The 13,164-nt window shown below is 40.4% G+C and overlaps 1 long non-coding RNA gene and 1 pseudogene across 1 annotated transcript in view; one reads left to right on the forward strand and one right to left on the reverse strand.

Moving 5' to 3' along the window:
• LOC132523695 (uncharacterized) overlaps positions 1 to 10,775 on the reverse strand; it is a 64,383-nt gene extending 53,608 nt beyond the window's left edge. The window contains exon 1 of the long non-coding RNA XR_009541612.1: positions 10,374 to 10,775. This is a non-coding gene — a long non-coding RNA (uncharacterized LOC132523695). The remainder of the gene's footprint in view (positions 1 to 10,373) is intronic.
• Positions 10,776 to 11,025: 250 nt separating this feature from the next.
• On the forward strand, positions 11,026 to 11,520 carry LOC132522931 (interferon alpha-13-like; annotated as a pseudogene).
• The last annotated feature ends 1,644 nt before the right edge of the window (positions 11,521 to 13,164 follow it).

Genomic DNA, 13,164 nt, shown 5'->3' on the forward strand with positions numbered 1-13,164 from the left:
CATACACAAAAGTTCTCTGCAATATTTGCCTCTACTTCTTCACATGCACCTCCTTCCTCCAATTGCCATAATTTGGCTTCAACCTCCCTGTTCTAATAAAACTGCTCAGCCAAAGTTTATAATAAACTATCAATACATGTTACTGAGATCAGAGATCGCTGTCAGGCAGCCTCAGCTGACATCTCAGAAGCATCGGACACTTGTTACCACGCCCTCCATCTTAAGGTCTGATGCTCATCCAGTCTCCATGTCACCACCACCCTCTGCTTTTCTGCCCCTCCTCCTCTCCTTCCTTTGTTGACTGCTCCCTCTCATCTTAGGGAATTGGTGTTCCTCAAAATTCTGTGCTAGTCCCACACTTCATCCTCTCTGCACATACACTCTCAACCTCCCAAATAGTTCCAAATGTCCTCTCTATGATTGTGACCTCCATATGCATGTCTTTCCCTAGGGTCACATCTCCAAACAAATGTCATTAGCTCCAAACCCTTATATCTACCTGCTTCCCTAGACTATCTCTCCACAACATGTCCAAAATTGACCATGATGCAATTACCTGGCAAACTCCTGCAGACCCCTGGGATGCCAGCTTACCAACTGCTCTTGCAGAAGCTTTCCCTGATCCATGCAAGTCCACATGCTCCCAAGAACCTGTACTTTCCCTGTCACAGCATTAGCATTGCTTTAATTGAATGCCTAGTTACCCATATCCCCACCAGACTGCAAGCTCTGTGACAGCAGGCAACGCATCTACTCTTTTCATTGTACCTGGCACCCACCACAGTACCAACAAATGGAAGACATATTCACTACTTATTTGTTGAAGTTTAAATTCCATGATTCTACAATATATTTCACTTTAGTTTCTCGAGCCTGCAAATGCTGAAGCTGAATTAAAAAAACCATTAGACATGCTTTCTCTGAGAAAGCATAAGTTAAAGAGAAAAGCTCCAGCTGATATAACCTGCAAATTACAGGCTGAGAATTTGAACAGACTGAATGATAGCAGCCTTTTGTATTAATATAACAAATAGTAACCTGTATAGTCCACCCTTGGCCCAGCCAAGAGAAGCTCTGACTACAGGTCCCTTAACACTGTCAGGGGTCTGCATCTTGAGACCCCCAAATGCAAACTGTAGTTGAGGGATTGCCTGTGGAACTGTAAAGGAGCAGAGCCCACGTTTCCACCCTTAGAGCAGTACCTGGTACATTAAGAAGAGAAACCCTACAGCACCTGAAGCTCTTTGGAGACAACCAGCATCTAAGAAAGTTTTCTGACCAAAAAATACTATTCACTGCTCTGTGAATAGTATAAATGAGATAAACAGTCCTTTTCCTCATCTTGATTTTGTTTCAGACCACCTTTGATGTTAATGTTTAAGAAACAGATTAGGGCTTCCCTGGTGGCACAGTGGTTGAGAGTCCGCCTGCCGATGCAGGGGACATGGGTTCGTGCCCCAGTCCGGGAAGATCCCACGTGCTGCGGACTGACTGGGCCCGTGAGCCATGGCCGCTGAGCCTGTGCGTCTGGAACCTGTGCTCCGCAACGGGAGAGGCCACAACAGTGAGAAGCCCGCGTACCACAAAAAAAAAAGAAAGAAACAGATTAAGTTATACTTTAAAAACAAACAAATAGAGAGAGGACCTTCAAGATGTCAGAGGAGTAAGATCACCTTCCTCCCCACGAATATATCAAAAAATACATCTACATGTGGAACAACTCCTACAGAACACCTACTGAACGCTGGCAGAAGACCTCAGACTTCCCAAAAGGCAAGAAACTCCCCACGTACCTGGGTAGGGCAAAAGAAAAATGTAAAAACAGAGAAAAAAGAATAAGGACAGCACCTGCACCTCTGGGAGGGAGCTGTGGAGGAGGAAAAGTTTCCACACACTAGGAAGTCGCTTCACTGGCGGAGCCGGGGGGCGCGGGTGGGCAGAGGGGAAGCTTTGGAGCCACAGAGGACAGCGCAGCAACAGGGGTGCAGAGGGCAAAGTGGAGAGATTCCCGCACAAAGGATTGGTGCTGACCAGCACTCACCAGCCTGAGAGGCTTGTCTGCACAACCGCCGGGGCAGGTGGGGGCTGGGAGCTGAGGCTCAGGGTACGGAGATGGGATCCCAGGGAGAGGACTGGGGTTGGCTGCGTGAACACAGACTGAAGGGGGCTAGTGTGCCACAGCTAGCCAGGAGGGAGTCCAGGAAAAAGTCTGGATCTGCCTAAGAGTCAAGAGACAACTGTTTCAGGGTGCGTGAGGACAGGGGATTCAGCACACTGCCTAAACAAGCTCCAGAGATGGGCATGAGCTGCGGCTATCAGCGTGGACACCAGAGACGGGCATGAAATGCTAATGCTGCTGCTGCAGCCCCCAAGAAGCCTGTGTGCGAGCACAGGTCACTATCCACACCTCCCCTCCCGGGAGCCTGTGTAGCCCACCACTGCCAGGGTCCTGGGGTCCAGGGACAACTTCCCCAGGAGGAGACATGGTGCACCTCAGGCTGTTGCAACGTCACACTGGCCTCTGCTGCTACAGGTTTGCCCCACATTCCGTACCTCTCCCTCCCCCTGGCCTGAGTGAGCCAGAGCCCCCAAATCAGCTGTTCCTTTAACCCCCTCCTGTCCGGGTAAAGAACAGATGCCAGAGGGCAACCTACACACAGAGGTGGGGCCAAATCCAAAGCTGAACCCCAGGAGCTGTGTGAACAAAGAAGGGAAAGGGAAATTTTTTCCCAGCAGCCTCAGGAGCAGTGGATTAAATCTACACAATCAACTTGATGTACCCTGCATCTGTGGAATACCTGAATAAACAACAAATCACCCCAAAACTGAGGTGGTAGACTTTGGGAGCAACTGTAGAAATGGGGTTTCCTTTCTGTGTCTAATTTGTTTCTACTTTAATGTTTATCTTAGTTTAGTATTTACAGCTTATTATCATTGGTAGATTTGCTTATTGATTTAGTTGTGCTCTTCCTTTTTTTAATATATATATTTTTTTTTTTCCTTTTTCTCTTTTTGTGAATGTGTATACTTCTTTGTGTGATTTTGTCTGTATACATTTGCTTTTAACATTTGTCCTAGGGTTCTGTCTGTCAATTATTTTTTAGCATAGTTTTTAGCGCTTATTATCATTGGTGGATTTGTTTATTGGTTTAGTTGCTCTCTTCTTTTATTTTATTACTTTTTAAAATTTGTTTATTTTAATAACTTTATTTATTTTATTATTTTTTCTTTCTTTCTTTTTCTTTTCTCCCTTTTCTTCTGAGCAGTGGCTGACAGGGTCTTGGCGCTCTGGCCGGGTGTCAGGCCTGAGTCTCTGAGGTGGGAGAGCCGAATTCAGGACATTGGACCACTAGAGACCTCCTGGCCACATGTAATATCAGTCAGCGAGAGCTCTCCGAGAGATCTCCGTCTCAACGCTAAGACCCAGCTCCACTCAATGACCAGCAAGCTCCAGTGAAGGACACCCCATGCTAAACAACTAGCAAGACAGGAACACAACCACACCCCTTAGCAGAGAGGCTGCCTAAAATCATAATAAGTTCACAGATACCCAAAACACACCACCGGATGCAGTCCTGCCTACAAGAAACACGAGATCCAACCTCATGCACCAGAACACAGGCACTAGTCCCCTCCACCAGGAAACCTAAACAACATACTGAACCAACCTCACCCACTGGGGGCAGACCCCCAAAACAACTGGAACTACAAACCTGCAGCCTGTGAAAAGGAGACCACAAACACAGTAAGTTAAGCAAAATGAGAAGACAGAGAAATACACAGCAGATGAAGGAGAAAGGTAAAAATCCACCAGATCAAACAAATGAAAAGGAAATAGGCAGTCTACCTGAAAAAGAATTCAGATAATGATAGTAAAGATGATCCAAAATCTTGGAAATAGAATGGAGAAAACACAAGAAACGTTTAATAAGAGCTAGAAGAACTAAAGAGCAAACAAACAATGATGAACAACACAATAAATGAAATTTAAAATTTTCTACAAGGACTCAATAGCAGAATAACTGAGACAGAAGAACGGATAAGTGACCTGGAAGACAAAATAATGGAAATAACTACCGCAGAGCAGAATAAAGAAAAAAGAATGAAAAGAATTGAGGACAGTCTCAGAGACTGCTGGGACAACATTAAATGCACCAACATTAGAATTATAGGGGTCCCAGAAGAAGAAGAGTAAAAGAAAGGTACTGAGAAAATATTTGAAAAGATTATAGTTGAAAACTTCCCTAATAGGAGAAAGAAAATAGTCAATCAGGCCCAGGAGGCACAGAGAGTCCCATACAGGATAAATCCAAGGAGAAACACGCCAAGACACATATTAATCAAACTATCAAAAATTAAATATTAAAGAAAAAATATTAAAAGCAGCAAAGGAAAAGCAACAAATAACATATAAGGGAATCCCCATAAGGTTAACAGCTGATCTTTCAGAAACTCTGCAAGCCAGAAGGGTGTGGCAGGACATATTTAAAGTGATGAAAAGGAAAAACCTACAACGAAGATTACTCCACCCAGCAAGGATCTCATTCAGATTCGACGTAGAAATTAAAACCTTTACAGACAAGCAAAAGCTGAGAGAATTCAGCACCACCAAACCAGCTTTACAACAAATGCTAAAGGAACTTCTTTAGGCAGGAAACACAGAGAAGGAAAAGACCACAATAACAAATCAAAAACAATTTTAAAAATGGTAGTAAGAACATACATATCGATAATTACCTTAAATGTAAATGGATTAAATGCTCCAACCAAAACACATAGACAGGCTGAATGGATATAAGAACAAGACCCATATATATGCTGTCTACAAGAGACCCACTTCAGACCTAGGGACACATACAGACTGAAAGTGAGGGGATGGAAAAAGATATTCCATGTAAATGGAAATCAAAAGAAAGCTGGAGTAGCAATTCTCATATCAGACAAAACAGACTTTAGTTTAAAAAAAGACTATTAGAAGAGACAAAGAAGGACACTACATAATGATCAAGGGATCGATTCAAGAAGATATAACAATTGTAAATATTAATGCACCCAACATAGGAGCACCTCAATACATAAGGCAAATGTTAACAGCCATAAAAGGGGAAATCAACAGTAACACAATCATAGTAGGAGACTTTAACACCCCACTTTCACCAATGGACAGATCATGTAAAATGAAATAAATAAGGAAACACAAGGTTTAAATGACACATTAAACAAGATGAACTTAGTTGATATTTACAGGACATTGCAACCCAGAAAAACAGAATACACTTTCTTCTCAATTGCTCATGGAACATTCTCCAGGATAGGTCATATCTTCGGTCACAAATCAAGCCTTGGTAAATTTTAAAAAATTGAAATCACATCAAGTATCTTTTCCGACCACAACAGCATAAGACTAGATATCAATTACAGGAAAAAAACTGTAAAATATACAAACACAAAGAGGCTAAACAATACACTACTAAATAACCAAGAGATCACTGAAGAAATCAAAGAGGAAATCAAAAAATACCTAGAAACAAATGACAATGAAAACATGATGACCCAAAACCAATGGGATGCAGCAAAAGCAGTTCAAAAAGGGAAATTACAGCAATACAATCCTACCTCAAGGAACAAGAAAAATCTCAAATAAACAACCTAACCTTACACCTAAAGCAATTAGAGAAGGAAGAGCAAAAAAAAACCCCAAAGTTAGCAGAAGGAAAGAAATCACAAAGATCAGTTCAGAAATAAATGAAAAAGAAATGAAGAAAATAATAGCAAAGGTAAATAAAACTAAAAGCTGGTTCTTTGAGAAGATAAACAAAATTGATAAACCATTAGCCAGACTCATCAAGAAAAAAAAGGGAAAAGACTCAAATCAATAGAATTAGAAATGAAAAAGGAGACGTAACAACTGACACTGCAGAAATACAAAAGATCATGATTGATTACTACAAGCAACTATATGCCCAAAAAATGGACAACCTGGAAGAAATGGACAAATTCTTAGAAAAGCACAACCTTCCGAGACTGAACCAGGAAAAAATAGAAAATATGAACAGACCAATCACAAGCACTGAAATTGAAACTGTGATTTAAAATCTTCCAACAAACAAAAGCCCAGTACCAGAGAGTTTCACAGGCGAATTCTATCAAACATTTAGAGAAGAGCTAACACCTATCCTTCTCAAACTCTTCCAAAACATAGCAGAGGGAGGAACACTCCCAAACTCATTCTACAAGGCCACCATCTCCCTGATACCAAAACCAGACAAAGATGTCACAAAAAAAGAAAACTACAGGCTAATATCACTGATGAACATAGACGCAAATATTCTCAACAAAATACTAGCAAAGAGAATCCAACAGCACATTAAAAGGATCATACACCATGACCAAGTGGGATTTACCCCAGGAATGCAAGGATTCTTCAATACATGCAAATCAATCAATTGCAATAAACCATATTAACAAATTGAAGGATAAAAACTACATGATCATCTCAACAGATGCAGAAAAAGCTTTCGACAAAATTCAACACCCAATTATGATGAAAACACTCCAAAAAAGTAGGCATAGAGGGAACTTACCTCAACATAATAAAGGCCATAGATGACAAACCCACAGACAACGTCGTACTCAATGGTGAAAAACTGAAACCATATCCTCTAATATCAGGAACAAGACAAGGTTGCCCACTCTCACCACTATTATTCAACATAGCTTTGGAAGTTTTAGCCACAGAAATCAGAGAAGAAAAAGAAAGAAAAGGAATCCAATTCGGAAAAGAAGAAGTAAAACTGTCACTGTTTGCAGATGACGTGATACTATATAGAGAGAATCCTAAAGATGCTACCAGAAAAGTACTAGAGCTAATTAATGAATTTGGTAAAGTTGCAGGATACAAAATTAATGCACAGAAATCTCTTGCAATCCTATACACTAATGGTGAAAAATCTGAAAGAGAAATTAAGGAAACACTCCCATTTTCCACTGGAACAAAAAGAATAAAATACCTAGGAATAAACCTTTCTAAGGAGACAAAAGACCTGTATGCAGAAAACTATCAGACACTGATGAAAGAAATTAAAGATGATACAAACATATGGAAAGATATACCATGTTCTTGGATTGGAAGAATCAACATTGTGAAAATGACTATACTACCCAAAGCAATGTACAGATTCAATGCAACCCCTATCAAACTACCAATGGCATTTTTCACAAAACTAGAACAAAAAATTTCACAATTTGTATGGAAACACAAAAGACCCCGAAGAGCCAAAGCAATCTTGAGAAAGAAAAATGGAGCTGGAGGAATCAGGCTCCCTGATTTCAGACTATACTACAAAGCTACAGTAATCAAGACAGTATGGTACTGGCACAAAAACAGAAATATAGATCAATGGAACAGGATAGAAAGCCCGGAAATAAACCCACACACATATGGTCACCTTATCTTTGATAAAGAAGGCAAGAATATACAATGGAGAAAAGACAGCCACTTTAATAAGTGGTGCTGGGAAAACTGGACAGCAACATGCAAAAGAATGAAATTAGAACACTCCGTAACACCATACACAAAAATAAACTCAAAATGGATTAAAGACCTAAATGTAAGGCCAGACACTATCAAACTCTTAGAGGAAAACATAGGCAGAACACTCTATGACATAAATCACAGCAAGATGCTTTTGACCCATCTCCTAGAGAAAGGGAAATAACATCAAAAATAAACAAATGGGACCTAATGAAACTTAAAAGCTTTTGCACAGCAAAGGAAATCATAAACAAGACAAAAGGACAACCCTCAGAATGGGAGAAAATATTTGCAAATGAAGCAACTGACAAAGGATTAATCTACAAAATATACAATCAGCTCATGCAGCTCAGTATCAAAAAAGCAAACAACCGAATCCAAAAATGGGCAGAAGACCTAAATAGACATTTCTCCAAAGCAGATATACAGATTGCCAACAAATACATGAAAGGATGCTCAACATCACTAATTATTAGAGAAATGTAAGTCAAAACTACAATGAGGTATCACCTCACATGGGTCAGAATGGACAGCATCAAAAAATCTACAAACAATAAATTCTGGAGAGGGTGTGGAGAAAAGGGAACCCTCTTGCACTGTTGGTGGGAATGTAAATTGATACAGTCACTATGGAGATTCCTTAAAAAAGTAAAAATAGAACTACCATATGACCCAGCAATCCCACTACTGGGCATATACCCTGAGAAAACCATAATTCAAAAAGAGTCATGTACCACAATGTTCACTGCAGCACTGTTTACAATAGCCAGGACATGGAAGCAACCTAAGTGTCCATCGACAGATGAATGGATAAAGAAGATGTGGCACATATATACAGTGGAATATTACTCAGCCATAAAAGAAACGAAATTGAGTTATTTGTAGTGAGGTGGATGGACCTAGCGTCTGTCATACAGAGTGAAGTAAGTCAGAAAGAGAAAAACAAATATTGTATGTTAACACATATATATGGAATCTAAAAAAAAAAAAAAATGCTTCTGAAGAACCTAGGGGCAGAACAGGAATAAAGACGCAGACGTAGAGAATGGACTTGAGGACATGGGGAGGGGGAAGGGTAAGCTGTGACAAAGCGAGAGAGTGGCATGGACATATATACACTACCAAATGTAAAATAGATAGCTAGTGGGAAGCAGCCACATAGCACAGGGAGATCAGGTCGGTGCTTTGTGACCACCTAAAGGGGTGGGATAGGGAGGGTGGGAGGGAGATGCAAGAGGGAGGAGATATGGGGATATATGTCTATGTATAGCTGATTCACTTTGTTATAAAGCAGAAACTAACACACCATTGTAAAGCAATTATACTCCAATAAAGATGTTTTTAAAAAAACCCTATTAAAAAAAGAGATCAGATTTGTGGTTACCATAAGCAAGGGGGTGGGGGGAGAGGAAATCAGATGAAGGCAGTAAAAGGGTTTTTTTCTTCCTTAAAAAAAAGACATTAAAATATTGTAGAGACCAGGAAAATGGTAAGAAATATATTTATGGATGAGAGGGTGATGAGAAATGAAACAGTCCTAGATTTTCAGCCATGGAACAGCACAATACTCTAATTCAAAAGCTATTTCCTGGGTCAGTGTTAGGGTAAAGTAAGCTAGTACTTCCCTTAAACACGGAATGTTAAAGAGGCACCAAATCTAAGTCATCAAGATAAAGAATGTTTCAATGTAATATTTTAAAATGAAAATTAATACCAAAACATGCACGAGGAACAAAATACCAAAATTTTAAATTTAAATAAACAAATGAAATCACCCTTCATTTGCAGTTCCCTGAAAGTCTTACAAAGTAAGCCTTCATGATGCAACTGAAATTTGGGCAAATTCCATTTAGTTTATAAAATTCTTACTAAAGAAAATGAAAAAGTCTGACCTGCTAAATGTCCTCAGTTGCTTGTACACAGCAACTCTTCTTTCTAACCATATAGTCAAAGTGAGCTCTTGGGAAAGACATTTCAGGAACATGAGTTAAAAATCAGTTAAGGGGCTTGCCTGGTGGCGCAGTGGTTAAGAATCTGCCTGCCAATGCAGGAGACACGGGTTTGAGCCCTGGTCTAGGAGGATCCCACATGCCGTGGAGCAACTAGTCCCGTGAGCCATGGCCACTGAGCCTGCGCATCTGGAGCCTGTGCTCCGCAACAAGAGAGGCCGCGACAGTGAGAGGCCCGCGCACCGCGACGAAGAGTGGCCCCCGCTTGCCACAACTAGAGAAAGCCCTCGCACAGAAACGAAGACGCAACACAGCAAAAATAAATAAATTAATTAATAAACTCCTACCCCCAACATTTTCTTTAAAAAAAAACCAACAAATCAGTTAAGACTATCACGGGGTCATTAGAAATTGTCAAACATGGTAATTCCCTCAATTACAAACAAGTGAAGAAGTAATCTTGAAAATATCACTGATTTTGCTTCCATTAAATATAGAAAACTAAAACTATATTAAATACTTGTTTTAGTATAACGAAAATATAGTTTAAATAAAGTTTAATAACCCACGTTTTAATATTAAAATATATTTTAATATTCTATACTTACTATTTAAAATATTTTAATATAAATATATTGTAAAAGCATGAAACATTTAAAATATTTAATTTAAATTAAATATAATATGAATTAATTTAAATATAACATTAATTTTAAAATATAAAAAGTAAAATGCTGTGTTTTTTAATATTCCTACTTTTCAGATATTCAATACTTTCTCCCTCACTTTAACGCTGTATCCTTGAAAGACCCTTGAAAGTCTCAGAGCCATCTACAGGGTCGCTCAGCTCCCGCGTCCTCGGCCCCGGTGGTGGCCGCGCTCCGACTCACCCTTCAGGGCGTCCCCAACACCGTCCTGTCGTCCCATCGCCGCCGCCGCGTTCCCCTTTCTCTGGGCCTTCGCTGTCTCGCGCCAGAAACGAGCCCCAATCTGAAAAATCGGCTCCCCTTTCTCTGAGGCTGGGAATCGCTCTGATTCCCCGCCTCAGACCGCTCGGAAAACGGCTTCTTTCCCCCAAAATTGCCTCGCTCAAGTTTCTGTGAGAAAATAAAGCGCAAAACTCAGGGGAAGCCCCGAAAATGCAAGGTTCCGGTTCTCAACCAGACAAAAATGTCTCTGGCGAGGCCGCGACAAGGCTTCCTCTTCAACACTCAGCACCGAGAAAACGAAGGTTTTTCGCGCACTATGCTGATTATTAAAGTAGCCTCAGTGACTACGTTTCGCCCTGGCTCTCGAGCTGCAGTAGACAGCTGCAGACAGCAAACTCAATAGTCGGCGTTTCCCAAATAAACCCTGCGCCCTCTACCGGCCGCCTAGGGAAGGACGCTGTCCACAGTTCCAGGGAAGGAACCTTCCAGCTAATTGTTTAGCGGGAAGGAATCTTCCAGCTAATTGTTTAGAGGTTCCCGCGCGCCCCCTGGCGGCCGTCTAGTGAATCACTCAAATTCTCAATGGCCCAGTTCTTTTGCTAGTAGCAGGGTGATGCTCTGCTCCATCCCTGCTTGCCCTCTTGGCTGGAACTTGCCTAGGAGCCATAGTCAGGACAACAAGGAAGTCTTCCAACAGTTGGAACAGATGCAAAGGATCCCCTCTCAGTGGTCCCTAAAGGACAGAGCCGACTTCAAATTTGCTTGGCGAATTTAAAAAGTTTAAAGAGAGTATCACTCAAATCCAGATGATTCAAGGCTCCTGTTACCACTATCTGATGCTCAAGCAGATCCTCCAACTCTTAAACACAGAGGACAGCCGTGCTGCTTGGAACAACACCCTCCTCGATAAACCCTTCCCTAGCCTTGATCAGAGAGGCTGGACTGACTAAAGCAGATGGAAGAAGACAATCTAGATTGTCCTGATTTGGGACTTGCTGCCCGGAAGTATTTCCATGGAATCCATGTCTACCTGAAGGCAAAGGAATACAGCCCCTGTGCCCGGGAGGTTGTCAGAGTGGAAATTGAAAAGTGCCTTTCCCTCATGTAAGAATCCTCAAAGAAATGTCAACAAATACAGAATATTTTTTATACTTGTGACGCTTTTTAATTCAATTACATTAGTGTTTGCTGAGTGCTCCAAAGCAATCTCAACTTACGTTTCTCCACAAGTTGAAAAATGTCTGAAATGAAAAACTTGATTTTAAAAAAATGTGTAGACATTTTTTCTTGTATAAATAATTGTACATTATACACATTATTTCTTGTATAATTTCATAATGTAATTTAAAAGATCACTTTAAGTTTTGGGCTGGTATTTGCTATTTTCAACATATGAAGTTTCTTTTTTTATAGAAAGGTTTTTCAGATGGTGTGGTGTTAGAGATATTTGTCAGTTAACTTAATGCTGGCTGCTGTAACAGGTAAACAGAAAGCTGTCAGGAATTTGATCATAATAGAATGTTATGTTTCCCTGGTATAAGAGCACAATGCAGGCATTCCTGATCACATGGATGTTCTGGTTTGCTCTCCTCCAAAGAGTGATTCGGAGACATGGGTACCCCCTGTTTTGAGGATTTTTCCATCATCAACAGGTGACTCCAAATTTGCCTGTAGTACTTGAGTCTACTCCACTCGGTGGTAAAGGTAAAAAGTCTGGTGGATCACATGGGATGTTTTCAAGGGCCAGGGCTATACAAGGCAAGAGCACTTCTTCTGCTCATATTACATGGCCTGGATTTATCCTCGTGGGAAACTAATTGCAAAGAAGTTGGGAAACTACTGGATGATTAATGGTCAAGGAAACAAGTTCAGTGCATAAGTCCACTTTTCATCTTTATACTATTTGTCCTAATGAAGTTCTGGGTGGGGTGGAGGGGAACAAGTAATGTTCTTGCTTGCACACACTTCATTAAGAAACAATCTGGGTGGGAGGGAAGCACAAGAGGGAGGGGATATGGGGATATATGTATACATATAGCTGATTCACTTTGTTGTACAGCATAAACTAACACAACATTGTAAAGCAATTATACTCCAATAAAGATGTATAAAAAAAATCTGACCCTCAGAGAAAGAGAAATATATGATATCTCTTGTATGGGGAATCTAAACAAGAATGATATACAAATGAACTTACTTACAAAACAGAAACAGACTCACAGACTTAGAGACAAACTTATGGTTACCTGGGGGGAAGAGGGAGGGGGAGGGATAGTTGGGGAGTTTGGGATTGACATGTACACACTGCCATATTTGGGATGGAGGCCAACAGGAACATACTGTGTATGTACTCTGCTCAATATTATGTGGCAACCTAGATGGGAGGAGAGTTTGAGAAAGAATGGACGCATGTATGTGTGTGGCTGAATCACTTTGCTGTACACCTGAGGCTAGCACAGCATTGTTAATCAAATATACTCCCATATAAAATAAAAAGTTTTTTTAAATAAATAAAAAAATAAAAAATCTCATCCCCTAGTTCTGCCTTAAAAGAAATAAAACAGTCAAGTTTTGATGTTTATTCTCAGACTTAGTGATATTATGATTTCATGTATTTTTATTGTTCATTGGCTGGAATAAAGAGAAGGAAAAAAAAACTGCAATCAGACTCAAATTCTTATTCCACAAGTTCAGCTTGGAGAAGATAACACGGATGTCACTCAGAGTTCACAGCATCATAGACTATTTGAAA

This window comes from Lagenorhynchus albirostris, chromosome 7 (genome assembly GCF_949774975.1).
Source record: "Lagenorhynchus albirostris chromosome 7, mLagAlb1.1, whole genome shotgun sequence".
Taxonomy (NCBI): Eukaryota; Metazoa; Chordata; class Mammalia; order Artiodactyla; family Delphinidae; genus Lagenorhynchus; species Lagenorhynchus albirostris.